General features: G+C 43.7%; 1 protein-coding gene across 2 annotated transcripts in view; it reads right to left on the reverse strand.

Moving 5' to 3' along the window:
- Positions 1-3,332, reverse strand: part of Met (MET proto-oncogene, receptor tyrosine kinase) — a 110,940-nt gene extending 107,608 nt beyond the window's left edge. For both annotated transcript variants that reach the window (XM_013121157.3, XM_005080933.4), the window contains exon 1: positions 2,826-3,332. The gene's annotated coding sequence lies outside the window, so the exon portion shown is untranslated. The remainder of the gene's footprint in view (positions 1-2,825) is intronic.
- Between the last annotated feature and the right edge of the window lie 10,591 nt (positions 3,333-13,923).

Here is a 13,923-nt window from a genome sequence, read left to right on the forward strand (position 1 = left end):
AGCTCCCTAGTCTATTATCTGGCACTGTGAAGACCTTAAAAGGAGCCTCACTCACCTGGAGGACGTGAAGAAGGAAGTAACCAGAGGCATCTTGGCCATCTTAAGGTCTTTATGTCTCAGTCCTCAGCGAGGGACATGGGTGTCTTTTCTCATGTGATGTTCCCTCAATAATCATGGATTCCAGCTCCATTTTATATGTGTGGTATCTGGCTACACAACTGGACTGTAAACTTCTCAAGGGCAGATACATTTTATTTCCCTCCTCCACTTTTAGATATTCTAGAACCAGCACAGATAATGATCACAGTGAACTTCTTTGCTACTTTTGGCGAGAAAAATGTGAGTTCAGTTGTGAATCAGTAAGTGTTAAGAACTTGCAATCAAAATGATTCCAAGCTGACACTGGCCACGGTGCCTACTGCATATTACTGAGAGTTGGGTGTTATTTTGCACTGAGAAACTCTGTCCTGAGGGCCCAGTATCAGACAAGAGTTGCAACACACACCAGTCAGGAAAAGGACTTCCTGCACTCGAGTTTCTGCATTCACTTGTCCCTAAGGGAGAATGATAAGGCCTTTAGGTGTCCCAGGCACAAACACAGTAGGCCAAAGGGTATCACAGGGAGGCTGGAGAAATGGTTCAGCATGTAAGAGCAATGACTGCTCTATTGGAGGATGCTTACACTGTAAGTTCCAGATCTGATGCTCTCTTCCGGTCTCCATGAATATCAGGCCCATGTATGGTGCATAGACATACATCCAGGCAAAACACCTGTGCACATGTTTTTCCCCAAGTGGAAGGGGAAAGAAGTAGAGATGGCTTTGGTGACGATCACTAGGCCTAATGCCAGTGAAGAAGAAACCAGAAAACTTCGTGAAATGGTGGTGAGGCCAAGGGCTAGAGATGAGAAGCAGAGGGCACAGGAATGAGAGGGAATCTCGACACGTGATCAGCCATGCCTGGCCATGGGTGTGAACCAGAGAGTGACACTTAGACAACCACACAGTGCCTGCCCTTCTGAGTTATTATTCTCTTTGTTCTAGAAAAACCACATCTGAGAAAACCTTTACTTGTGGATATTACACAGACTTGCAAAAGAAAATCCGACCACTGTAAACTATTCTATCAACAGCATTATAAGTGGACTTTTTAAATGTGTTCCTAAGTACAGTCCTCATTAAAACATTTTTTTAAAGTTCAAGACAAACATAAACTGTAGGTATTTACCTTGTTGAGAAAAATGTTATTTTCTCCTCATTATAGATTTAAATGTAACACACTGTTAAATTTTCATATTAGTGGCCCGGAGCTAGTTTTACTTTTTTTATTTTACAGATAAAGCTTTCCATGAGGTTCTCATAGCCTGTAGCGCATCCCTAGTGTAAATTCCCTGTTGCAGATGATCAAGAACAAAGCAGTCTGAGAAAAGGCAGCAGTTGCATGATCATCCTTGATATCCTATAAATCCATCTTCCTTACAGCAGGATATGGCTAAGTTCATAACTATTGACTCATGCACGGCCGAGTGTGAAAACTGACCACAAAATTTAAAGCACCTATTACACTTCGTAGGAGCACATTTTGGGTGCAATAAAATTTCTTACTGAAGATGTACATCTCACTCGTGTTATTTGTCTGTCCAAATGAGATAAACATTGGCTATGTCACAACCTGCAGTGGCTGAGACCACAGCACCTCATTTCTGTTCCACAAGGGAAGTTCACACTTGAGAACAAAGCCTAGTCAGCTTCCAGCTGGAGAGGAAAGCTATATACCTGTAAATAATCCAGGCAATATTAACAGTGTTCCCATAAAAACACAATTTATGTCTCAGCAGCAAAGGGAAACACCATGCACATCATTTTCAGATCATCTTCATGCAGAAAAAATTCATTAGTCAGCTATAATAGTTGAGCCGTAAAGGAAAATAATGTTCTTCTGAATGCATTTGCATGGCAATGTGTGTGTGGCTGGCTGTTGGAAGCGGCAGAATAAACCTCCACCCAAGGCTACAGAATGCAAACAGTCTTCTTAAAATTCCGTCTATATTCTCTCCAGTTACAGCTTTTACAATCTCCTCATATTCAGAGACCATTTTCACTTGGCAATTAGAGACTCCTGATTCTTTTGCCTAAGAAACTTGACAATATTTCATTCTGCCCCAGAGCTGCTTTGAACACAAGCCCGTGATAAGGCAAAACTCACTGGACAAGCATTCATGCGTGAGCCCCTGGAACCCTTGCCAACTGCCAAATTAGCAAATGGCTCTTCTAAAACATAAAAGGTAGGAAACGGGAAACCACAATTTGGAGTAAATTCTGCATTGCATTTTCATCATTTTCATTGGAGTTTAACAATTATACCGGTACTAGCCAGACCGCCAGACCTCTGTTATAATGTATTTCACCTCCAGAGTCCCAGCAAAAAGATCAAGTAGGATCAAAAATGATGGATCACACACTCGGCGTGTCTGCCAGGAATAAAAAATTCCGACTCTCCCAGAAACACCTGCCCTTTGGAAAGGGCCCCCACACAAGGTAGATAAAGCCGGACTGGGAACAAGGAAATAGCTGAGCTCAAACCTTGCAGGCTACATCACTCTGGACAGAGTGACCGGATCCCTTTTGTAAGGGCTCAGTCAGATCACAACCGTAAAACTTGCAAAGCCACAGCAGCCCTAGAGCACCCATTGCTCCCGGCGCCCTGAGTCACACAGGTGGCCGTCGACAACACTATCCTCAAGCGGCGACAAGCTCAATTCTAGTTTTTTGCACCTTTCCCGACCCCATCCCTTCAGTTTCCCAAAGCCCTGAGATCGCACCCACCTCGGTGATCTTGCCCTGAGGAGCGGCAGCCAGTTCCCTTTAGTGGAACAAAGAGCGGAGGTGCCTGGAGAGGGTGGGTGCCGGATCGACGCGGCTGGAGTTTGTACCTTGAGGTGCCCGGGTGCTCGAAGTCAGCGAGCAGGGACCACCCGCGCGCTCCGCCCTTCTCCAGTGAGTAAGCGGTCGCCCGGCATCTGGCTCGGCACTAGGTCACCCGGGACTGGGAGCCGCGGGCGGCGAGCCTGTCCGGGTCACCTGCGGCCCGGGCCGAACCCCGCCGAGCGCCCTCGGACTGCTCCGCCCCTTCCCACACGCGCCCTGCCCGGCCCGTGACTCAGCCGGGCATTGGCGGCGCCCCGGCGCGTCCGGACTGCAGACGATGAGACCCAGGCACCCGCCCCAGCACGTGTCTCTGTCCGTCCCTGCAGCTCTCGGGCTGTCCCACCGGTCCCTCAAGGGGCCGAGGTGGGGACTGGCACCACCCTCGGGGTGGATTGGGGGGGATGGTCTCCGCCCTTCCCGCCGCCCGTGCGCCTGGCCCTGGGGGGGGGGGGTGTCGCGCTTCCGTAAGCCCCGCCCCACCCCCCGCCCTCGACAAGGTGAAACTTTCTAGGTGGCCAAGTTTCCCTCGCCCAGACTACACGCTTTTTCCTCCTTCCCAAGCTTGGAGTCAGAAACGAGCACAGCCCGGAGATCAGCGGCCCCGAGTCTCCCCCCTCCTGGTGCTCCCGCAGCTAGTGTCACCCGCACTGAGAGCACGCACCCCAGGCGTACCCGGGAGGTGTAGCCTTTCCCACGCCCGCCGTGGCCGCCCCGCGCTCACCCGCGTGGACGGAGGTCTGGACACCACTGAAACAAGGGGCTCATTGTCACAGACGCTGGTGGGAGTGCATGGGCGGATTGTCCCAATGATTTCATTTTGCAATCATTATCCCCTACTAAAACAACTCTAGATTTCTAGAGGAAGAACCCCAGGAGTTTGACCCAGCAGAGGCTTCCGTTTCAACTTTCACTTTTTCTCATAGGGTGATTAATTAAACAGACAAATAGCAATTAACAAAACCAACACGGAAGTCCCAGTCTCGAATAGTAAAACCTCAGATTTTTGAGAAGTGTTTGGGGCAATAGGTAACTTGATGAAGATTCACATTTCCCTACAAGAATGCAATAAGGTGAAAGGGTCTAAGGAATCCACTGCTGTTTAGGACACCAGTTCTTTTCCAACAGTCCTAAGGGCTGGTTTGATAATGGAAACAGATAAGGATTTGCTACTTACCTAGAGTCACTCCACTGGCAGCTACTGTGCAGGTGCGGGAGGCGCCTACTACACACAGAATGAAGACTAGGAAAGGAACATGTCCTTGTCTCATCCATGTCCTATTACTGCACTATGAGCCCTGTATGTTCCAGACACTAGACAGAGCTATTTCCATCCGCAGAGCTGTTTACCTCACCGCTCCTCAGTGTGGTGGAAAAGGAAAGTTCCTATTGCATTTTTGGAGTCCTGCATGGAATCATTTTGCAGATGAATAAAACAGTTCCTACAAGTTCCTAACAAGGCCACACAGCTTAAGAAACCCAGAGTTAGAATGGAACTCAAGGGCTCCAGCCCGGCAAGCTTGATTCAACGTAGCTCTCCAAATGTCATTAGTGAAGACTGGAGCTCATTCTAAAACTCTGGTGTTACTAGTTATAGGACACTGAACCTTTAAAGGGCCATCTTGATTAGCTTTAAAGTTTGTAACATTTTTCAACGGAAGGTGAATAGATGAGTTCTACACACACACACACACTCCATAGTTGTCTAAATGAATGATTAGAGTGCTGTTTCTATTTCCTGGTTTCCATAGCAATATGTTAACTGGATTTTTTACATCACATGTAGTTGCCTTAACAGGTTTTCTGAGTTTTAGTGCTATGATAAAAATAGAAAAACAGAACAACAACAACAACAAAAACAATTAAAGCCGTATAAAGACCCAGAAAAGGCAGTACAAACAAACTGAAAAGTAGATTATGCATGCAAGCAGTCTATTATGTTTTTTAAAATTGAATTTTCCTTGTTTCTACTAAAAAATAAGTTTAGTTTTTAAACTGATTGAAATTATTATTTTGATATATTAGTCATAATTCAGGAGATAATAATTGTAAAGGGAGCTAAGAATAACACAGCTAAAAGAGTGACCCGAGCATTGTGTAACTTGCACACTATCTGGACTGGCCTATTAAGAACACTATCTTATGTCTCTAGAATGATGGGAGCAGATACTTTCTAAAGACTGCAGGATTTCCACAGCTATTGCAGCAAATTTCAATTGTTCCTTGACTCTTTTAAGGTATGTGACACACTGTATGATGAAGTTCTACTGGTATTTATTTCCCTAACCGGACCAAACCACTGTGGCCAATATTGTTGGCTGGCTAAGCCAGCACCTGTTCCCAAACAGATTTCCCTTCCTTGAATTGGCTCTTCAAGCTTGAGAAAAAAGTTCCCAGAATCCCATGCAGCCAGCTATGGCCTTGAGATGTCTGTCACTCTGGCAACAATGAAGTACAAGAGAAACCTGACACTGCCTTTGGACAGGGGCTTAGTGTCTTTCTTAAAGGGGACGGAGAGGCTGGTGCCACCTCTCTCCCATGCTCTCTTGATTTTAGAAGTGGTATCTAAAGAAAAACTAGCCATTCTGTCACCGCAAAAGAACTTGACTTTGACACTGATGCATACAAGCTTGCTCCCAGATTTCATGTTTGTGGGAGATGCCCTTCCACCAGACAGTAATAGCCAGGGTTTCTGTCACCTACAGTCTTTGAAGAACTCAAAATGGATAGACCCTTGAAATGGGCAATGAGGTGTCACCTAAGCTGTTTGCATAGTAGTCAGGAGTCCCCTTCTCTGCTTCTTGTTGGTGAACTGTGGACTAAGAGAGAGTTCTTGTGAGGATTAGACATGGAGCCAGAAGTAAAGCCTGTTCCAGCATCTGGCAAGACATTAGTAGGCAAAAGACCTGAACTGTCCTTGTTTGTGTGCTTGTAGATAATACAGAGAGACAAGCTGTTAAGATCTTATATAGTAATCAGGAGTTGGACCTAACGGTAGCTTTGGTCAAGGGAGATGGTGACAGCCATCTCTTGCTCTAACTATGCTACATTCTTTGTGCCCTCTTTACACATACCAAAATTTGGATCTTTAAAGATATTCTCAAGCTCATTGTTATGTGGTAGGCCTTTTGAAATAAAAGTGGAATTTTCATAAGACAAGGACTTATTGCTTGCAAGTTATAAATGGGGCTCACATTCACGTAGGCTTACAGAAAGTTACTGTAGTTTTGTTTTGTTTACGATGTAAATCACGGTAGGCAACTATGGGTTCTTCAGTCTGTCACCAACCTATTATCACCTCCTGTACTGCACTCAAACCTTGGCGCTTGACATCACACTCTGGTGTTGATAGTGGATCTATGACTGGCCTCCATGTGTTTATTCGTGCACTCCTGCTCCTTATGCTCCATACCTCTCCTGCCCTATCATTTCTGCTGCTGTGTCTAAAAGAACATTTATGCCGGAACCAATAGAGCAAATGCAGTTCAAGTATGTAGGGTACTATTTACCTTTTGGAACACATACTTTGCACATTAGAATAGTAAAAGTTCTGAAAATTCATGTGAGAAAGGAGAACAAAACAAAGAGAAAATCCTTCTTAGCTTCACTTCCCCTACTATATTCCAAACTTAGTTCACTGCAGATTGCTTCCTCTACTCTTAATATGCTCAAAGGCAATTTCCTATAAAAATAACTCACTAGGTAACGTATTTTGGGAAATCTGGCTTTAAAGAAAAGGCAATGCCAGGTAAGCAGAGGGATGGCCATGCCTTCAGTTGTGGATGGCATTGAGAATTGAGCCCTTTTGATATGAAATGCTCTGGAGTGGCTTGCATTGGTCATTTATTCTTGTCTGCCTCTCTATAGATGTTCTCTCTTAAGCCATCTAAGGATGCGACCGAGCACATTCAATACCGAGGACAAAAAGACTGCTTGGTGACAAGCTGCAAGTGTCACAGTTTTAACCAGAAGACCGAGCAAACTGTAGGTAGGAAAATTCAAAGTGAGAATTTCCAGCAAGGTCCTCGGGTTTTGTTAGTGACTTGACTTATTCATTTCAATATAAAGTTTCTGCCTTTGTCAAGTGGGGGGGTTTATTTCCCAATAGTTCTCAATGTGTCTGTCACATACTTGGATTTTTTCTTGTGTCCTCATGATAAACCCCAGACCATGCATCATCCTTGCCTTACACTTAGGAAATCAAGCCTCAGAGGGCTCCTGTAGCCTGTCCAAGGTTACACAATGGGCCTAAGGCTGCTATTTCCATGACTGTGCTTCTCACTGAAATGAATAGAAAGTGGGAGGATGTTGGTGAATAATACAGCCATTTTACTCCGAGCAGCAGAACCTACTGTTTCTTCTTAATTTCCTTTCTTCTCTGGCCACAAAGTCAGCTGCAGCCTGGGACAAGACCAGCCCTCTTCCACTTGCCTGATCCTACCCAGCTGAGGTTAGAGTGGGGGACAAAGGTGCTGGTTCCTCCATGCTGAGCTTCTGAACAACACTTCACAAGCTAGAGCAAAGGTCCTGGGCAGTCAGGACAAGGGCAGGGACAACTTGCATGTGAAAAAGAAGAGGACTGTTTTTCTCCCACGTTTCTACAACTTCTGAGTTCTCCTTTGGGTGCGCTGTATTAGTATATTTTCTGTTGCTGTGTCAAAACATCTGAGGCTTCCTCCCTTATAAACATGAGAGCTTGCTTTTTATCAAAGAACAGGGAGCTAAAGTTTCAAGACTGGATGGTCTCAACTGTTGGAGGTCTTGAAAAAGCCCCTCAGACCGTGTATCATGACACGCCAGAGAAATCCACAGGGATCAGACATCATGCAAAAACTGCATTGAATACATGGCATGGCCTGATTTATAACAACCCACTCTCAAGTGAATTAAGTCACTCTGTAACTCAGGCATCAATGCCTTCTGGAACTCGTGCTCCAGTAACTAAGCACCATCATGAAGTCATGCTTCCCAAAGGTTGCCACCCTGAGACCAAGTTTCTACTTTATAGATCTCTGAGTGACAAACTACATCTAAACCACAGCAGGAACACAAGGAACGTGAGAGAGGAAAGAAAGCACCAAATGGCAGAGTAGAGTCCTTACTAGAGGAATCTTTGGAGGTCCTGCACCCTACAAGACCAGAACGGAACATTAAGACTTGGAAAGAGGCACCCATGATCCTTTCTCCTGTCAATTCCTCCCACCTGAAAGCCAAAGTCACTTCTTTTCCTTTTTCTTTTACTTTGTGGTAAATTGGTGAAAGTGTTTTTGGAAAAAGCTGTTTTCTTTTTTTCCCATTTTTAAATTTAAATTAGAAACATGCATGCTTCAAATGTCAATCCCAGCTCCCCCCTTCTCCCTCCTAGCTCCCCCACCCCAGGCCCTCTCCCCACATATTTCCCCAGAGAGGGTGAGGCCCTCATCCTTGGGGGGGGATCTCCAGAGTCTGTCATTTCATCCAGGGCAGGACATAGGCCCTTCCCCATGTGTCCAGGCTGAGAGAGCATCCTTCCATGTGGAATGGGCTCCTAAAGTTCATTTGTATGCCATGGTGAACACTAATCTACTACCTAAGGCCCCCGAGATTTCTGAGGCCTCCTCACTGAGACTACATTCATGGAGTCTGGATCAGTCCCCTGTTGGCCTCTTAGCCATCAGTCTGGGGTTCAAGAGCTCCCTCTTGTCCAGTCAGCTGTCTTTGCAGGTTTCACCAGCATGGTCTTGACCACCTTTCTCATCCCTCCTCCATCTCTCACTGGGTTCCTATGGGTCAGTTCAGTGTTTAGCTGTGGGTATCTGTCTCTGCTTCCATCAGTCACTGGATGAAGGTTCTAGGATGTCACATAAGGTAGTCACCAACCTTATCATTAGGTAGGGGCTATTAATGTAGTCTCTCTGCTATTGCTTAGTTTGCCAGTTGGTGTTATCCTTGTAGATCTCTGGAAATCTCATTAGTGTCAGCTCTCTCCTCAAAGCTATAGTGACTCCAACTATTATGGTATCTCTCATTCTTTTCTCCTCTATTCTTACCCAGACTCAACCTTCCTGCTCCCCCATGCCTTCTTCTATCCTACTCTTACTCCCTTTCTTTTTCTTGGTTCCCTCTCCCCTCCCCCGATGTTCCCAATCTGCTCAGGAGATCTTGCCTCATTCCACCTCTCTGGGGTGTCATGCATCTTTCTTGGGAACCTCCTTGTTTCCCAGACTCACTGGCCCTGGGATTGTAAGCTGGCACTCCCCTGATTCATATCTAAAATCCATATATGAGTGAGTACATACCATGTTTGTCTTTTTATGACTGGGTTACCTCACTCACGATGGTTTCTTCTAGTGCCATCCATTTGCCTGCAAATTTCAAGACTCTATTGGTTTTTTCCCCGCTGAGTAGTACTCCATTGTGTAAATGTACCACATTTTCTCTGTACACTTTTCAGTTGTGGGGCATCTAGGTTGGCTCCAGGATATACCTATTACAAATAATGCTGCTATGAATATAGTGGAACAGACATCCTTGTTATATGAATGATCATCTTTTGGATATATGTCTAAGAGTGGAATTGCTGGGTCTTGTGGTAGACTGAGTCCCATTTTCCTGAGGAATCTCCATACTGATTTCTGAAGTGGCTGTACAAGTTTGCACAGCAATGGATGAGTGTTCCCCTTTTTCCACATCCTCTCCAGCATAAACTGTCATTGGTGATTTTAATTTTAGACATTCTGACAGGAGTAAGATGATATCTCAGGGTTGTTTTGATTTGCATTTCCCTAATGGATAAGGATGTTGAGCACTTTCTCAATTTTCTCTCAGCATTTTAGTCTCCTCTATTGAGAATTCTGTATTTAGTTCAGTCCCCCACTTTTTAATTGGGTCCTTTGGTGTTTTGGAGAATAGCTTCTTGAGTTCTTTGTAAATTTTGGAGATCATCCCTCTGTCAGATGTGGGGTTAGTAAATATCTTTTCCCAATCTGTGGGTTGCCTTTTTGTCTTGCTGACTACTCGGTTTCAGGAGGTCCCATTTATTAGTTGTCAATCTCAATGTTTGTGCTACTGGTGTTATGTTCAGAAAGCAGTTTCCTGTACCAATTTGTTCAAGTGTATCTCCCACTTTCTCTTCTAAGAGGTTCAGTGTGGCTGGATTTATATTGAGGTCTTTGATCCATTTGGACTTAAGTTTTGTGCATGGCGATTGACATGGATCTATCTGCAGTCTTCTACATGCCAATATCCAGTTATGCCAGCACCATTTGTTGAAGATGCTATCTTTTTCCATTGTATAATTTTAGCTTCTTTGTCAAAAATCAACTGTTCATAGGTTTGTGGATTAATCTCAGAGTGTTCAATTCGATTCCATTGGTCTACCTGTCTATTTTTGTGCCAATACCAAGTTGTTTTCAGGACTACAGCTCTATAATAGAGCTTGAAGTCAGGGATGGTGATGCCTCCAGATGTTGCTTTGTTGAGTAAGGTTGTTTTGGCTATCCTGGGTCTTTTGTTTTGCCATATAAAGTTGAGAATTGTTCTTTCAAGGTCTGTGAAGAATTGTGCGGGAATTTTGATGGGGATTGCATTGAGTCTGTATATTGCTTTTGGCAGGATTGCCATTTTTACTACATTGATCCTACTTATCCAAGAGCATGGGAGATCTTTCCATTTTCTGGTGTCTTCTTTAATTTCTTTCTTTAAAGACTCAAAGTTCTTGTGATATAGATCTTTCACTTGTTTGGTTAGCGTTACCCCAATGTTGTGTGTGGCAATTGTAAAGGGTGATGTTTCTCTGATTTCTTTCTCAGCCCTCTTATCGTCTGTATATAGTAGGGCTACTGATTTTCTTGAGTTGATCTTGTATCCTGACACTTTGCTGAAGGTGTTAATCAGCTGTAAGAGCTCCCTGGTAGTTTTTATCCAATGCAGCACTATAGAGTGATCATTTCTTAATTAGCTCTCCATGGCCCATAAGTTGTTTTAAAACTCAGCACTCAGCACTCATGTATGGTACTATAGATTTGACCAAGAACCTATGCCTGGGAGTTCACAGTCTCTAGGGGGAGAAACTACTAGTACTATTTCACCAAACAGACGTAGTATCAAACTGCTTTCTAAATACTAATTTTTTGTACCCAAGGAGAGATCATAGAAACTCACTCTCTCTCTCTCTCTCTCTCTCTCTCTCTCTCTCTCTCTCTCTCTCTCTCTCTCTCTCTCTCTCCCCTCCCCTCCCCTCCCCTCCCCCACTCCCTCTCCCTCTGTCCTCAGTACAGAGAATATGTACCCATGGAGCCCACTCAGTCATGAATCCCACATTGCGCACCCCCCTCACCCCAAGACTCCAGGAACATCATGGAAGATGGGTACAGAAAGATTGTAAGAGCCAGAGGTTCTGGAGCTCTGCTGCAAAATGGTGTGTTCTGGACACAACACAGCTGTTGAATTCATTAGCTCCTAGCAGCTGACATTGGTCATACAAGACCCACACAAGATCAAGCCAGTCAACATTCCAGCAGCAATGTGGGAGGATTCATGTTGTCCCATCCCTAGCTAAGAAGCTATTGCAAGTTGACGGCTGCTGGAGTGAGGGGGAGAGCATGGGGAGTCAGTTTTCTTCAGTAATGTAGCTCCTGGTTGCCAATGCTCTAGTCAGTGGCCTTACAACCATGCACATATAGGCAGCACTACTGGGACTTCGTGGGTCACTTTTTTTAAAACAGGAAACGAACATGCAATTGGGACAGTGATAAGGGGGAATGGGGAGGGGTTGGAGGTGGCAAGTAGGGGTGGATATTAAAATACATTGTATGTACAAAATTCTCAGACACTTTCAAAAGGAAATGATCTTGTAAAACCTCAGTACTTATATAAAGGGTTTAGTTTAGGAAAATAATGTGTCAATAAAAATAACTATAGGGTCTGGAGAGACAGTGAAGTCTTTCTATGCAGGTGGGAGGACCCGAGTTTAGACCAATGTATAAGGCTGGGTGTGACAGCACACACTTATATTGCTACCACTGGGAAGCTGAAAAGAGGCAGACGCTTGACTTGCCGACCACTCAACCTAAGGGAATACATGAACTTGAAGTTCAGTGGGACCCTCTGCCTCAAGAAAAATGCGGAACAACTGAGGGAGAGATCTGGAATCAACCTCTGCCCCCTATGCACAGTGCACTCCCCTCTATACAAATATATATTTTATTAGTGGATCAGCATTTATTTATAGCTAGTTCTTTAAAGATATGTTCATGTGTCTTTGCATAATTACTGCAATTCTAGATGGTATTGCCAACACAATGAGTATTTGGGCAGTTAAACACCCAAGCATCAGTTTCTTCAGCTGTACACATGGTCTGATCTGAAAGCATGATGAAAATGACTTTAAAATACTAAGTTCCAACCACAGTGTTGTAGAAACCACCTCATTTGGAGCAAATAGACCAACTCATGCATGAATTCTATTGAGTAGAATAAGGAATTCTATGGGAAATAAAGTACTTCAATGTGTGGTTCTTATTAACTACTGCCCAGCCCAAATATGATAAAATTCCCTTTTCCTTCCAATAGAAATAATTAAATAATCAGCTTAGGGATAGTATATTTGATGAGTTCAAAAGTAAACTGGGCAATTCAAAAACAGCTACAAAATTCAACAGGTTAAGGAGAATTATGTAAGTCTTATGGAATTGAAAAATGATAGAATGTTTGAAGGGTTTGATTAGGAGTACTGAAACTAATATTCATGATTGATACGTTCTGAAATATAATAAACATGGTTGTATTAAAAAGACTTTCCAATGCTTTTACATTGGCAAGAATTTGGCCTTTTATTTAACAGCCTTCGAGTGTAAACATAATTACTATTAACATATACTCAAACACACAAGAGAAATGGCAGTACCTCTGGATTAACCTTGGGTCACCACTGATGAATTAAAGAAATAAGCACACAAGCAAGAGTCAGGAGCAGAAAGTTGGCAGTGACATAGTACGCCCTGCTCGCTGGCCTATTGTAAACATCCTTGCCTTTCCTACAGAATCCAGCAGAATCCAACCAAACTACACAGGAAAGGCAATTGCAAAGTAGCCTCTAGACAAAGCTGTCAGCTCTGATCAAAATCATCTGCAAACTTTTAAGCTTATGCTGAAGGAACTTTCAAGGAGTATGTAACCTGAATTAGCAAAGACATCTTGTTAAAGCGTTCCCGATGTGTCTGGTCCATCTGCTTTGGTCTGAACTCCCCACGCGAGAGCTGTTATCAAGGACTGTCAGCTCTTTCTCTGCTACTGGCAACACATGGATTTGTCAATCTGAAGCTAAGAGAAACACTTGTTCTTTGTTGTTACACATCCTAAAAACTTTTGGTAAACATTTGTTTGCGAGTGTGTATCATGGTTTGTGTAAAGGTCACAATACAGCTTGTAGGTGTTCTCTCCTTCTACTCTACGGGTCCTGGGGATTGAACTTGGGTCATTAGGCTTGGCAGAAGGCATCTTTATCTACAAAGTCATCTTGAGAGCCATATTGTTCTATATTTTGATGACAGATCAATGGTGTAAATAGTACCAGTGAAATTAATATTTCGAAATAATTGTATTAATCTCTTCAGTGAAATCATATGATTTATATTGACTTTCAATACTTGTTCATTTGCTTTTATTGAGTTACCCCTAAATCAATTAATTTTTCTAACATAAACCTGTATTTTATGGGAATCAGAGCTTATATTGAAGCAGCTGTAAATATGCACTCAAATATTTAAACATATCAAATCTTGAATTACATCAAGTAGGTTTTCATCCAAATGTTTATTGAGCCCTGTCCATGTGCCAGAGAAATTTGTTAGTGCCTGGGGCTACAAAGATGAATCAGTTGTGGTCCTTAACATTGAGAATCTTACAGTCTGGCATGAAGACAGACATGAAAATCAGTATACATGACACAACTTGGCAAACACACCTCACTTTTAGGAGAATTTTGTGGCCATGTGCCCTGGAAGACACTGGAAAGGAG

Source organism: Mesocricetus auratus, unplaced genomic scaffold (genome assembly GCF_017639785.1).
Source record: "Mesocricetus auratus isolate SY011 unplaced genomic scaffold, BCM_Maur_2.0 Super-Scaffold_100019, whole genome shotgun sequence".
Taxonomy (NCBI): Eukaryota; Metazoa; Chordata; class Mammalia; order Rodentia; family Cricetidae; genus Mesocricetus; species Mesocricetus auratus.